Source organism: Hemicordylus capensis, chromosome 2 (genome assembly GCF_027244095.1).
Source record: "Hemicordylus capensis ecotype Gifberg chromosome 2, rHemCap1.1.pri, whole genome shotgun sequence".
NCBI lineage: Eukaryota > Metazoa > Chordata > Lepidosauria > Squamata > Cordylidae > Hemicordylus > Hemicordylus capensis.
Genome location: NC_069658.1, coordinates 55,247,252 through 55,262,679, shown reverse-complemented (window position 1 = coordinate 55,262,679; position 15,428 = coordinate 55,247,252).

Below are 15,428 nucleotides of genomic sequence, written 5' to 3'. Positions count from 1 at the left end.
AAAAGCCTGAGAACCTGCCACTTGCTTCCCTTTCCAGCTGAAAAGAGTTTCTTGCTGGCAGAGTATTTATGCTCTGCCAACAAGAGTCTCCTTGCAGCTGGGAGAAAAGTGAGAAAGTCAACCCCTTTTAATAGAAGAATCTAACCCTTCCCCCTGCACTATTTTCCTTATCCAAATTGCTTCCCCAAAGCTACTTTGAGACAAAGCTACTAGAGGAAACAGCACAAGGGAAGTTACCTTGCCCCCACACCCACTGCCACAAGCAAGACACATTCCCCAAGCCACGCAGCCTTCAAGATCTGTGAAGCCCTGAAGGAAGTATCCTGGCGAATCAATAAACCCAAACTGTGAAGCCACTGAGGAAAGATTGACCAGTCCTTACTAACTGCCCAAGGGTCCTCACCGGATTCAAGTCCTTTATAACTCCACCTAGCCTGCACTATACCTGCCCGGTTGTAACCTAACACTAGGGAAAACGGAATGGAATAGGCAAAAAGACCCACGACAAGAGCCAATCAGTAAAGGGACAAAAATTCGTACTCGGACCCCCAAAGTACGACCAGCGAAGCCCCTTCTGTTCCTAGGGATGTGAGGGAGAAGAAGCAACTGGAGATTGGAGGCAAGGCTGCATGCCAACGGCTGGCCATCCCCGCATCCTTCCCTCCCCAGCTCCAATCAGAGCTCAGTTTGCGGCAGTCAGGCGAGGGAGTGGAACAAAGTTCTGTCCCCAGATCACGAGGCTGCTGGGTAGAACATTCTGCTTCTAATACTGCAGTGCAATCCAAATGAGCACCCCTCGGCAGCCACTTTTTACTTTTAAAAGTATCCCACGAGGGAATCCTGATCTAGGCATCATTTCTACTTGCAGTCCATAGTTGGGTGGGAAATTACAAGAGTCACTTCTGGTGCCATTTCCTGGCACACGAAGCATGAGAAAAAGCACAGAGAAAGCATACTATCAGACAAAACAGTAAGATGACTATGGAGAAGGCAGGGATGGAGACAATATGTGGAAGAATCGAGATGCCTGACACCATTGTCAATATTTCTCCAAAGTGTTTGTATTGAACTTTTAGCCTGCAGCCAAAATATCATTATATAATTTGTGAGCAATTTCAGAGAGCGATGAAATGTTGGCAAAATCTGTTTTCATGGGTGTTATTGCATCAGTACAGATCAAATGTTGGTGGCATTCCAGACAAACAGTTGAATAATTTCATTTTAGGACAACATTTCTCTTCAAAACAAAAAACAAACAAAGAAACAAAAATCCAACCCCCAAAGCAAAATCAATTCCTAGGAATTCTATGACAACTTTTGCCATTTCTAAAGGTGTTGACTGAATATACAACTGGCAATAATAAAGTCTTTAGTTTGAAATATTCATTATCAAATAAATGCCATCACTCACTCTGTTATGAAGTTCTCATCTGGCAAACATTCTGGTTTTCCACACTGTTGAGCAAAGAACCATAAGGAAACACATCTGAAATACTTGCTTTGACTGAGGATAAAACCCTAGCATTCAACCCTTATTTCAAACTTCAAGCTACATTTCAGGATCTAATTAAGTGATTATAGATTAGTCAACATCTGTCCATCCAATTCACATCATCAATCCACAATCTGCAGTGAAAATGTAAACTAGAATAATAAACTAACACCTTAAATTTACAGTCAGAGAACACCGTCATTGTAATGCCTCTTTTATGCTCATTTGAATGCTTCTTAAGCTCAAACTACATATTAGGTGTAGTTTTGTGATTCTTCCCTCTGCAGTGGTTTTTTCTCCTTCTCCTTTTTAAATTTTATTTATTTTACAGGCTGCTCAGGGTACTGCAGATCTGGATGGAAATAGAGCACACGGAAAGCAACTGCTTAACCAATCCCCTGCTGGTCCTTTTCCATTCAAAACCACCCTCTCCAAACTCCGTTTTCACTCATAGTAGGACAGATACAAGGAAGAGAAATATCTTCCCTCATATTGCCCTCCCACATATGAAAAGCAACTTCAGAAGGGTGATTTTGAGCTAAGAGGACTAGAGGGCAAAGGGTTATTCAGCCTCTCTCCCTACGTCTTTCCCCAGGGACTTACTCAGACTTGCAGTATGTCCTGCTGCCTTCGTAAAAAAAAGATCAATCATCACATAGGAAGGAAATGTGCTGGGGGGACCCAAGGCAGCAGGGGGAGAGTGGCAGGGCGGGCAGGGGGTGCAGCAGAGGCGTGGTGGGGCCTGCAACAGCTACCTCAATACCCCACTGTGAAGCAGGACCCTCAGCAGCCCATATAATTAGCATATTGCCACTTAATAGTAGATCCACACCTGAGTAGAGCCTCCCAGCCAACTAGTCAAGTGTGTAGATTCAACTTTGAGGCCCTTAAGGTACTGAGGATCAAGTCATTTGAGCTTTAAAGGTAACTAGCTGGGCTAGGCGCAGAGCATCTGCACCTCTGATGCCCACCCAGCCCGCTTCTCCCCCCAGCTGTGATTTCTGGCCAGCTTTCAACTCGGCTCGTCCCCTCCTGCTGCCGCCGCCTCATTCCGGTGGCCAGCCCAGCCCACTGACACCTCCTCATCCCAGCATCTGGGCCTGCGGCTGCCTCCTCTTCCTGGTGGCCCAGCCGTGTCCTCACCCCAGCAGCCAGGCCAGGCCTCCTGCCGCCTCCTCCTCACTCCGGCAGCCGGGCTGGGTCTGCCGTCACCTCCTTTTCACCCTGTCGGCCAAGCCAAGCTTGCTGCTGCTGCTGCCTCTTCACCCCGGTGGTCGGGCTGGGCCCACTACCGCCTCCTCCTCACCCCGGTAGCCAGGCCAGGCCCACCGCCTCCTCCATTATTTCTCCGTGTCCCATCACTAGTCTTGCAAGACCTGCCACACATGGGATTAGCGATGGGTATGCCTAGGAGAAATAAATATATAGATAACCAGCAGTAATAACCAACTTGAATTATACCCATAAACAGTTTCGCAATGACTGCCGGCCACACGCAGCTTAATTACCCTTTCATTCTGTCCCTTATGTACATCTGAGAAACTCTGAAGAATGCATAGCTCCTACTGGGCGTCCCAATTTTTTTAAATCAGCACCAGGGAGATAACAATGGTAATAAAAGAATTTCAACCTTCCCAGTCCCCTAATTATTTCCCTAGCCCAGATACAAAGGAAGGGGATGGCTGCATCCTGTTAATCATGTGAAGTCATGTCATCTACTTTTATGATTCCGAATGAACTCTTTGTAATTGCTTAGCATTCTTCTCTGCCCTTCAGGTCAGTCTTGAACTGCCTGACAACCATATAAAGAGGTTGTGCACATGAACAAAATAGCTGCAGGGAGGGCAGGGGGGGGCAGGGATGGACCTATTTCCTCCCAATAAGAATCAATATCCTCTTTGGCATGCCAGCACATGCCCAGACAATCGTTGTCCCAGCCTCCAGTAATCCCACAGTGCACTACGCGATGAGCATGGTGCATTGGAGGATCACCTCAGGAGTTGGGCTCTCTAGGTGTCCAACTCTGTGTATCCCACAGTGTATGCTCAGGTTGCAAGCAGCCTGAGCATACACATGTCCCTGGAGCCAGGCTTAAAGGCACACTCGAACCTTTAACATTAGATAAAGGCCAGGCTTCAAAGTCAGGTTAGGCTGGGTGGGGGAGCTGGGATCCGAAGCAATCCTGGTGATCTGCACGAGCAGCCTAACCCGGGCTGGGCTGCCCTCACTTGGGACAGGCTGCTTTTGAGAACAGCCTTAATATCTTTCAAAGGACAAAAAGAGAGGAAAGTGTTGTTGTTTTAACACAGGGGAGGGGAGAAAAATAAGAGAGAGTTGCATGACATGTTCTAGAAAAAGCAATATAAATGGACCCAATGTGCAAACCAACTTTTCCAGACACTCTAAAATCAATACCATAAATCCCAGTTTCCAGGCTGAACACTGGTGAGCAGCATGACAAACCTGTGCACAGAGTCACTCTTAATCCCTGGACTTCCGGGCCAAAATCCAGGGCCTCCACATCCCCTGGGGCCCCCCAAATCCTCTTTAGTCTGTCCTGGGTGGTGTGGTCACTGCGCTTTGCCGGGCAGCCAAGTATGACTGTGACCTGAGCTGGGCATGACCTCTTCTTTAGAGACAGAGGGGGAGCAGGGAAAGAAATATGTGGGATGGGAATATGTTACATTGTGTGTTGAAATGTTTCTGCTAATGCATATTTACATAAATATACCTGTTTTATATTCTTACATTCTTGTGAATTCAGTTGCTCTTTGTGCCCTCAAGAACCCATGTGTTAGAAATACTTTGTGTGTCATGGTGTAGGGGGATGATGCTTAACTTGCAGCAGGAAGTGGGATGGGGCTCCAAATGCCTTTAGGTCCGGGCTCCAAAATTATCTAGGTGCACCTCTGCCTGTTCACCTGCATATAACAAAAACAAGATGATGCTGAGTAAGAATTTGCACAATTCCAAAAACAAGGCATAAGGAGAGGAGCCTATTCCAGTAACAATATTCTTTACATTCTAAATATAATGGCTGACGTCCAGTGTAGCTGTCTAAGGACACAGCCAAACTGCATCTCCAGTACTAATACTACACTTGCTCTTAGGCAAAAGGTTGAGAAGTGACTTGTAGTATTTTTATTACCCCTCTTTTATTAGTTCTCCCAGGATGTTCTGAAACAGTTTATGCCACTTATTTCTTTCTGTGCAGAACTTGCCCTTAAGGTAGCCGCATTTTGTGTGGTGCCTGCTAACATTAGCCAAAAGTGAACTATTAGCCATTTATATTATACATTAGGTTATTAGTTTCAAAGTAGGTTACATTGGATTATTGGTATATAAAGGTTGTTTTATTGTGTATCAATCTGTTAATTTTATTTAATTTTATTTATTTAAAATATTTATATACCACCCAAAACATATGTCTCTGGGTGGTGTGCAATAAAACAATACAAATTAAAACAAAATTAAAATGTTAAAACAGTAAAATAATCTAAATTTAATACAGTGTTAAATGCTGTAAGCTTGGGTTATTTATTTATTTTTATTTAACATATTTATATTGAATGGAGTTTGCTGGTCATTCACTGAAATAAAGAACTACTACTGCTTCTGCTTCTGCTGCTTCCTCTTCCTCTTCCACCACCACCACCACCTCCAAAACTGCTCCTAACTTAGCCACAGTGTTACTGAGAGTAAATACACAGAGGGAGGGGGAGTGATTTCTGATGTTCTCTCCTACCCCTGTAAATGCTCTTTATCTTCCAGAAATATGCCCCTGGAGATTGTATGACCCTCAGGGACATATTTTTGGAAGGCACAGAGCACTTACTGGGGCAGAAGAAAGCAGCAAAAATAGCTTCCCCTCTCCCCGTGCATGTGTTCTGCTGTTCGGCAACATTCTGGTTGAGCTCAGAGCACTATTGTTGTGTGGAGATGCCGCTCAGCTGTCTGCCTAGATGACTGCTCTGGGTGTCAGCCAATAACACTAAGCATTATGGTCATTATCCTAGCATGTATAAAATACTACCCAGTGCTGTATAAAGAAAATGTATGCAACAACCTTAGAAGGTAGGTCAGTATTATTAACCTCATATGGCAGATGAGAGTTACTTAGGCTGACAGAGGCCTGCATGGGGCTATCTAGTAAATACATGGCTGAGATGAGATTTGAGCTAGGACTGATTGCCAGTGGAGACTAGCTTTCTTTCCACTCTCCCACCTCACCCCTTTCCAAGAAAACAGATTTTAAAGGCAGCTTATGTGGCTTATCACTCAAGTTGATTTCATACCTGAAGTGGAAGGGACATTAGTGCAACAATTAATAATAGGGGGAAATTGGCATAATTGTAGTTAGGCTCAGTAAATTTGCCATTCTTTCCTAAGAGAATGTCTGCAATAACAATTTTAAAAAATGTGCAGCTCCATTAGGTAGTGGTTTTGTCTGTTTGTCGATTTTTAAAAGTAGGTTTTTTTGCACCATTATGTACTTATTTCGGTAGGGCTAAACTGAGAATGTACAAGTGAAACTCCTATGTTCAGGAATGACATGGTCAAGATGAGCTCCACGGCTTTTTCATTGCAGCTTACCATTCATTTCCTAAATGTTGTTACAATTTGCTACAACAAAATAAAAGAAAGAGATTGCATTATAATGCCTATAAAAATACTGGCATCTTAACATGAGCTTTTCTTTTCAGTAGCCTGTCACATACCATCATGCAATGATTGCATGTAAAAAGAAAAAAAGGAAAGTTTTGTAATTACCATAATCATGATCAATTATACATGTGGCCCATGGATCTCCAAAATGTGTGGTGGGCCTTGCATAGGAGCCAAGGACATTTGTCAGGAGAATCAACAGCTTTCTCTTGCCATGTAATGGCATAGTTCTTACATCCAGTTTCATAAGACTTGAAGGTATCTCAATGATCTTGTGAAAACTTTAACAGAGATCCAGATCATGAACCAGCAGAACTCAGATAATGTTCTCTCATGATATTGCTATATTCAGAATTGGCTGCTATAACCCAAACCTTCTCTACTGGTCCCTACCACACACAATAAGAATGTGTGCATACCGGAACATGCATATCCTTCTCCCCTCCTGGGGTGCTATTTATTAATTTCTTGCAGGGCTTCATCTGAACCATCCCCTACACATGCTACAAATACTAGTTTAAACTAGTATTTGCAGCACATGTAGTGGTTCAGATGAACAACACACACCCCGCCATGCCCATGAGATTAGGGAAAGATGCCCAGGAAACTTTTCACATGGGGCTTTTAAAGCCCTTTAACTCACATCAATTGGCCAGATTTACCCCAAAGTCCCTGCAAGTTATCAGGGAACTGTTCACACACAATTCAGGTTTTTCACTGCACGTTAGGGTGTAGCCCGATTTATAACCTGGGTAAAAAAATCCACTATTTGCGCTGTTTTTTGGGGACAGCTTTGAGTTTGCAGTAGAGCCTCCCAGTAAACTCACAGTAACGTCTGCTGTGTAAAGGTCCCAGGAGGAGGAGAAGGCTGTGTGTGCTCACAGCATGTACATGTCCTTATTACCGGTGGTAGCATTAGAAAAAAAATTGGGCGGTGGGGTTACAAAAGGGGCAAAGTGCATATCTGGTTGAGCAAGCGGTATCCCACATTTCGGGTTTCTGAAACAGATATGCCTTAATTTTTTAAAAAAATAATTTTTTTAACATGTTTCTGTAGCACTCAAAACTCACGTCTCTGGGCAGTTTACAACAAGCAAACAAACACAAATTTTAAAAAGTACTTAAAACAAAATAAATGATATCGTAAAAGTTAAAACATTACAACAATTTAAATTTTTTCAAAAAATTTAAAAAGATGTTAAAACTATTTAAACAATATTTAATTAAAAGTCTGGGTGAATAGGTGAATCTTTAAATACTTTTTAAAAGTTGTCAATGATGGGGAGGCTCTTGTCAGAGATGGGCAGAGAATGCATTCCAAAGCTTTAGGGCAGCAGCAGAGAAGACCCATCCCCAAGTAGCCACCAGACGAGCCGGTGGCAACTGCAGGCAGACCTCTCCTGATGATCTCAATGGGTGGTGGGGTTCATAACAAAGAAGATGTTCTCTTAAATACCCAGGGCTCAAGCCATTTAGGGCTTTATAGGTTATAAACAGCACCTTGTATTTTGCCCAGAAACTTATCAGCAGCCAATGTAGATCTTTCAATACAGGAGTTATGTGGTCTCTCTGAGATGACCCAGAGACCAACATGGCTGCCACATTCTGAACCAGCTGTAGTTTCGGGACTACACACAAGGGCACCCCACATAGAGCGCATTGCAGTAATCCCGTCTGGAGGTTACAAGCATATGTACCACTGTTCTGAGGTAGTATATCTCAAGAAATTGATGCAGCTGGCACATCAGCCGAAGCTGATAGAAGTCACTTCTGGCCACTGCCTCAACCTGGGAGACCAGGGAGATGCTCAGATCCAGGAGCACCCCCAGACTGTGTACCTGTTCCTTCCAGGGAAGTGTGACCCCATCCAGAACAGGCAGATCAAACTCATCTTTAGCTTGTTCTAAACCATCCGGAGATGTGGGTTTGGGGCAGTATAGAAGTGTGTTAAATAAATAAATAAATATAAATAAATAAATTTCCCAAGTTTTGACACCGCACAATGAGTACCTCCATCTTACCTTGATTCAGTCTTGGTTTGTTATCCCTCATCTAGCCCATTACCACCTCCAGGCAGGCATTTAGGGAGGTTACACCCTCTACTGATGAAGTTGACAAGGAGAAATAGATTTGGGTGTTATCAGTATACTGATAGCACCATGCACCATTAGTCACCACGAGGCAGGTGACAGAGCAAACTACTTGTCTGAAGGAGCACTTGCCCCCTATGCCTCCCTCTGGAGCCATCCTCCCCCAACCCATCATCCTTTACTGCATGTGGTCAGGTCAATAGACAAAATATCATCTGAAGCACCTGAGATGGGTTCAGCATGTGGAGGTTACTGTAAAAACCACCTCTGGCTTATATTAATTTACAAAAATGGTCGTTGGAATAAATGGTTGCTTGAGCATGCTCAGAAGCAGCAACACCTCTACGGATGAGCCTGCAATGCCTCTTCTGTCTGTGGCCAGTCCTCACCACTGCTGGTTGACCACACTTCACAAACTGATTAGGTGGAAAGGAAGAATGGCTGGTGACCACAGTGAATCTTTGAGGAGCAGGGCCCAAAACTGTGGATGCAGTTTGAGATCAGCTCAAAATGAGGGGTGGTTTGTTGTTGTTGTTGTTGTTGTTGTTGTTGTTGTTGTTTTAGCTGGTGACAAGTTCACTTTTTTTGCACCTCCTCAATTTCAAAAGATTTATTTAGAAGTTTTTCCCCAGGAAGAAGCTAGTGCTCACAATAGTTGTACAACTAGAGAGGTATTTCTTGATGTTGTGGGTTAATAACTGGGGTAGACATGTTAAGGGTTAGGTTAGCATTTGACTGTGTTTTAGAATTTCATTGTTAGCCACCTTGAATGACTGTAAGAGGAATAAATAACTAATGATTATGCCTAACGGGGAAACAGTTTAAAATGTCATGTTAAAGCTGTCATTAAAAGATTATCACATTAATCAACATATTCTACTCAATTATATTTGCTAATACAAAACTATGATTGATCTCTTCTAATTCTTATATTAGGTTTAATGTGCTTATTTAATAAACAGAAAAAAGGGGGAAATCCAGAATATAAATAGCTGTTTAAAAAAACACAGACAACCTAGAAATGATGTTTTATTTCCATTATTGTCAACCAAGCTCAGAAAATATAGCAGTGCCAGTTATTGGTTAGTTAGAGAGAGAGAGAGAGAGAGAGAGAGAGAGAGAGAGAGAGAGAGAGAGAGAGAGACTCATTTTATTTTTGTTTAAATGCATACAAAAGCTCAATTATGAGACTAGGTGAATTACTATCTGAAAAATCTTTTTTAAAAAGGGGGCGGGATGTTGAAGTGCAGAGTTAGAGTGTAGATGAGGAAGTTTAGTAAATAGTTGCAGAAGGCTAACTGAAACAAAGACCAAACATGGCCCCAATCCAGGGATCCTGTCTCTCAGCAACTGATTGTGCAAAAGGATCTCCTCTCTGCAAGTGTCTGTTTCTGTCACTGTTTACAGTGCTGATGATCACTTGCCTGTCCAGGGTGGATGGAAGGGATAGATGGATTTAGTTTGTCCCCCATATGAGAGAAAAGCACTGCCAGAGGTGAGACCACCACACAATTAACTCTGTCTTAGACACTGGCTCATAGCCAGCCTAAAGGTTTAGAGGGTGAATCCAAAAATAAGTAGGGGACACCCATCAGCCCATGGTCTACCAACTGGGATTGGTGGGAAGACCAGCCCCCCTTTCCAGACTTAGCGCATCAGCCCACCCCAGAGTACAGATCTACCTGGTCTACCATGTGATTCTCTGAGGCAGCTGGCCAAGCTGGCAGTGTTCAGTGGATCATTTCAGGAAGTCTGCAATTCAATTCAACTTTGAATAGCAGATTTTGAATCGAGTACACCACTAATGCCTGGTCAACAAGTTCTACAGCACAATGGAAACGCAACTTAGGACCACCAATCCTCCAACAGCAAGATCAGAGTTTTTGATGTGGACCTTGGATGCACGGATGTGGTCTGAGTAGAGGGGGAAAGCATATATACTGCGCAGGTTGACACACACAGGATTTGCACTATGTTAACTGAAGAGAAAGGTGAGGGTCTTATAGAGACTATCTATCTGGAGGATAGAGTTAGTCAAATGCCATTCTAGAAATGACCTGTAATGCCCAGAAACAAAGTTTTGGTTACATTAAGGCTCACAAGTTTCCTTGACCCTATTCAAATGCTTCTAAAGACAATAGGAAAGCAATCCTTGCCGTTCTTGCTTTCTTTTGTTATTGATGGTCAGCAGTTCTCAAGCAATTTCTTTCAGCTTTTGTAAAAGGGAGGGATCAGACTGACCCTTAAGTATTCCCCACACCTCACACTGTGACAGATTCAGGTACCCCCTAAAGCAGAGATGCTGATTTAATGCCAATGTCCTTATCAGGCTAGGATGGCTCTTCATTTTAGCCATGTCTACAGGCTAAAATGCAATTGATAGCCTATCTACTCTTGAGGGGCTTCTTCCCCACCTCCCCCTTTCTTGATCTGTTATGATTTAATGTGCAGTGTGTGTTTTTTATCTCATGTTTTAACATTGTGTTGTAAGCCACCCAGAGAATCATTTGTTATGGGGCAGCTAACAAATAAAGTAGTAGTAGTAGTAGTTGTTGTTGTTGATGATGTTAGCCAAAACATGGACACAGTGTAAGTCATGAAAGGAGAGAAATGAGGATTTCAGGCAGTCTGCCTTGAACAGAGCACAGTTTTAATCAGTTGTTTTCCAGCATTTGCACCATATAAGCACACCTGGGTGAGTGGATAAAGTTCTCCCCCAACCCCATCTCATAGAATCAGGGCTTGAAGGGATCTTGAGGGTCTTCTAGTCAACCCCATGCTCAGAGCAGAAAACTGCTACAGCATCACTGAAAGATGGCTGTCCAGCCTCCCGCTGACCACTAGAGGAGACCCCAACACTGCACAAGACAGTAGGGATGTGCATGGAACCGGTTCGGTGGTTCTGCCAGTTTGATGGCAGTGGGTGCAACTTTAAGAGCAGGGGAGGATGCCCTTACCCTCTTCCCCACCACGTTTCCCCCACCTGTGCTCGGTTTCTGAAACATCCTTCCCTGCCCACCCCCTGTACCTCCCTGCCGCCCCCTTTGCTATGTTTTCCAGAAATAACTGGAAGTAGCGGACGTGCCTGCATGCGTGTGCATGTTGCATGGGCACGCCTGGTGTGTGTGTGCTTGCACGCGTCATACACAGGAGCATCCAGTACTTCTGGTACTTCCAGAAAGCCTAGCTAAAGGGGTGGCAGGGAGGTACGCTGCTGCCCCAATGGATGTTTCTGAAACTGAGCTCTGGTGGGGGAAATGCGGCTGGGGGGTGAGTAAGTGAATCCTCCCCCATTGTTAAAGCTGCACAGACACCCCGCTGTTGATCCAGCCCCCACCGGTTCTGTGCACATCCCTACAAGAAAGACTGTCAAATAATAGAATTATTTCTAATTTCTAACCTGAATCTGCTTCCTTATAATTTCAGATGTCCAGAGCACTCCAGGAAAATTGCTTCAGAATAGCTAGCAGGTCTCTGTGCAAGTAACTTGTAGTGAAGCCACTCCTCCCCTATAGAGTTAACCAGAAGTGAACTCGGTCCTAACTGACAGGCTGGTGAATGACAGGGTTCAGCCAATCAGCACACCAGGTGGGTGGGACCTAGAGAGCCATTGGGAGGAACAGAAGAGTTCTTTGTTAGAAGAAGGAGGTTGGGAGTTCAGAGAGGAAGACATGTGGCCATGAGAACTGGCTGCAGGAGAATGTCCCTTCTGCAGGTCCTGGGAAGCCAGGAGGGCAGGTAGCTTGAATTCTCATCCAGGATTTGGTGAGTTCAGGACAAAGGAAGCCTGGGTTTTGGCTTCAGGAAGTTTAGTCTAGGGAAAGTTTGTTTAGACAGATTTTGCATTAGACTTCCTGTTACTTTTGTGTGCGCCTGGTCTATTATTGTTTCTCTGAAACATAATTAAGCCAAGAAACACTAACCTGTGCCTATCCAGCCAGGGCATTGCAAAAGACTCTGTAAGTTTTAATTGTGCCTTTGTGTTTTCCTACGTCCTGTTCCTTGCAACATGATTTTTAAAGCACGCCACCCCAACTTTCTAAAAGCTGAGAAAACCGAAGATGGAAGCAGTCTGTAGCATTTGAATAAAACTGTTTTCTTTTTGTTCTTTTCTTGTACAAGCCTCTCTGAGTTGATTTTTAACTCAGGGGAAAACAGTGGGACTGAAAGGGGGTTTCCCCATCCTCTGGTGCAAACATGTCTCAGGAGTTCAGCAGCTATTAGTTTTCTCACCACATGTAAGCTTGCACATGGAAAGTTGTTGTGCTTTTCCAATTGCAAAATAAAGAGAGTTTTCCCTGGGAATTCCACTCCAAGCCCAGGGAGGTTCCAGCTCTGTAATAAAGAGGGGTGTTGATGGCAGCCACTTGTTTTGAACCTACCAGAAATACAGACGAGATTTTGGAGTAGCCTTTGTCACCTTAAGTGGCACAGCAGGGAAATGCTTGACTAACAAGCAGAAGATTGCCAGTTTGAATCCCCACAGGTACTATATCAGGCAGCAGCAATATAGGAAGATGCTGAAAGGCATCATCTCATAGTACACGGGAGGAGGCAATGGTAAACCCCTGATGTACTTTACCAAAGAAAACCACAGGGCTCTGTGAGCACCAGGAGTCGAAATTGATTTGATGGCACACTTTACCTTTGCCAAAAAGCTCAGCAGGGATGATTCAGCATTTCTTTCCCTCACATGAGCTTGCTCTGAGACAAAGGCTATAATCCGCTACATAACTGATCAGTAGTTAGCTACAGTGTGTGTTGGGGTGAGGGACAACTCTGGGAAGCTTATTGAAATTCCTGCTGCTGTTTCATTTTAACAGAACCCTTGAAATGAGCCTCACTGGCAACTGTAGCTAACACAACCAACTTTTTTTTCTTCAGTAGACGCCTCTTTCATTGCATTGGATTGATTCTGTGCATTAAAGGAAACATAATCTGTTCACATGGCATATGCACAGTTTTAAAGGGGAACTGGCTGAATAAGTAATATATGATTTTCAACCCATTCCCCCAGCTCCCATGTTAACAATCTTGATAGTAGGGATGTGCAAATCGATTTGGGTACAAATTGATTTGTACCCAAATCTAGTTGATTTGTACCCAAATCTAGTTGATTTGGGGGATTTGGAGACAAAACAAATCACCCCTGTGGTCCATTGGCTAGATTTGGGTCCAAATCGTATCGCGTCTGATTTTATTTGAATCAATTTGAGATTCAGATCCCTCCCATTAATTCCCCCAGTTCCCCAGCTTTCATAAAAACAATAATAATTTTTTTTAAAAGCTAAGCTCTTGCCCCTGTAGAAATGGAGTTATGGAGTAAAATGTGTGGTCACTATTTTTAAAGTGTTTGGATTCTTTGGTGTATAATAACTTTTCCTAAATGAATCCCTATGAGGATTAATTACACACTTTCATTTATTCTATTCATTTTGACTGTCTTTTGGACAGTGCCAAATGTCAACTGCCATGTGCCAACTATACTCCCCTCCCACCCATAAGGCAGTGGGGTACTACTCAGTTTATGTTCTAGGAATTTTTTCAAGTGTTCAGGCTCTTTGGTGTCTAATAACCTTTCCTCATAATGCATCCCTATGAGAATTCATTACACACCAAAGAATCTAAACACCTCAAAAAATCCTAAAATATTTTGTGGTTTGTGAGTTGGGGGGGGAGTGGTTTGTGAGTTGGGAGGTAGTTGGAACATGGGATGCCACTAATTCTCCACCCCCACCTGCAAAGCAGTGGGGTAAAAATGAACAGAAGAAATGAAGGTCTGTAATGAAGACACCAAAGAATCTAAACACTTGAACAATTCCTAAAATATAAGCTGAGTACCGCAGTGTGTGAGGGGGAGGGGGGTGTAGTTGACACATAGCAGTTGACAATTGGCAGTGTCCAATGACAGTCAAAATGAACAGAAGAAATGAAGGCGTGCAATGAATCCTCATAGGGATTGATTATGAGCAAAAGTCATTATACACCAAAGAATCCAAACACTTGAAAAATAATGACCGCATATTTTGCTCCATAACTCCACTTCTACAAGGGCTAGAGCTTAGCTTTTTAAAAATATATATATATGAAAGCTGGGGATACATGTTAGAGTTAGGAAAGGGCAACTTTGAATCCCCATTATTTCCTATGGTGGAAATATACAAAATCACTAAAAACTATATATATATATTTGGGTGGGGGGTAGGTCCCCATGGGCGCCACCTACCACCCAAATTTCAAAGTTGTGGGGTGCTATATATATATATATATATATATATATATATATATATATATATATACCAAGCACCCCACAACTTTGAAATTTGGGCGGTAGGTGGCGCCCATGGGGACCTACCCCCCACCCAAATTTGGTGCCCCTAGGACTATGCTAAGTAGTCCAAATCAATCCATATCCAAATCAAATTGAATCAAATATAAATTGAATTGGGGGTGATTTGGGGGGTATCTTTGGACACAATACAAATCAGAGGTGATTTGATTTGGGCACCAATAAAATCAAAAATTAGATTTGTGCACATCCCTACTTGATGGAAATCAAACATCCCATTTTATGTCATATTTACAAAAGCCCATTCCAATCATTTTTACTCACTCTCTAGAGCAGGAATTGCACTGCTGTGAGGTCCTGCTCTTTCTATTTAGTCAAACTTAGTTCAAAGAAACATCAATCCCATATACAATCAAGACTTCCTAGGGAGGAAATCTGCCTGGTAAATTAAATGATTGATAGCTCAAAGACCAAAGCAACACATTCACATATTCCCTGACAGCTATGTACAGCTGGAAAACAAAAAAGGGAAAGAAATAGATTTTTCAGCCCAGTTCCGGGAAGGATATTAAAAATCTCAATTCCTTCGATTAAAAAATGACCATTAATAGAACCTGCTCTCACTTTCATTGACATTAAATAAGAAGAACAGCAAGCAATTAATACTGCTGAGTCATTAGATACAAGGTATAAATGGAAATACCAACAAATTGGTTTGCAAAGATACAGGCTCAACTCTGTACTTTGAAAATTAATTCTTGGAAATTTATTTTGTTTTATTTTTGCTATTTGTATCCCACCCTTCCTCCAAGGATCTCAGGGCAGTGTATATGGTTCTTTGTCCAGTCATTTTTTCCATACAGCAACCCTTTGGCGTAGGTTAAACTGAGAG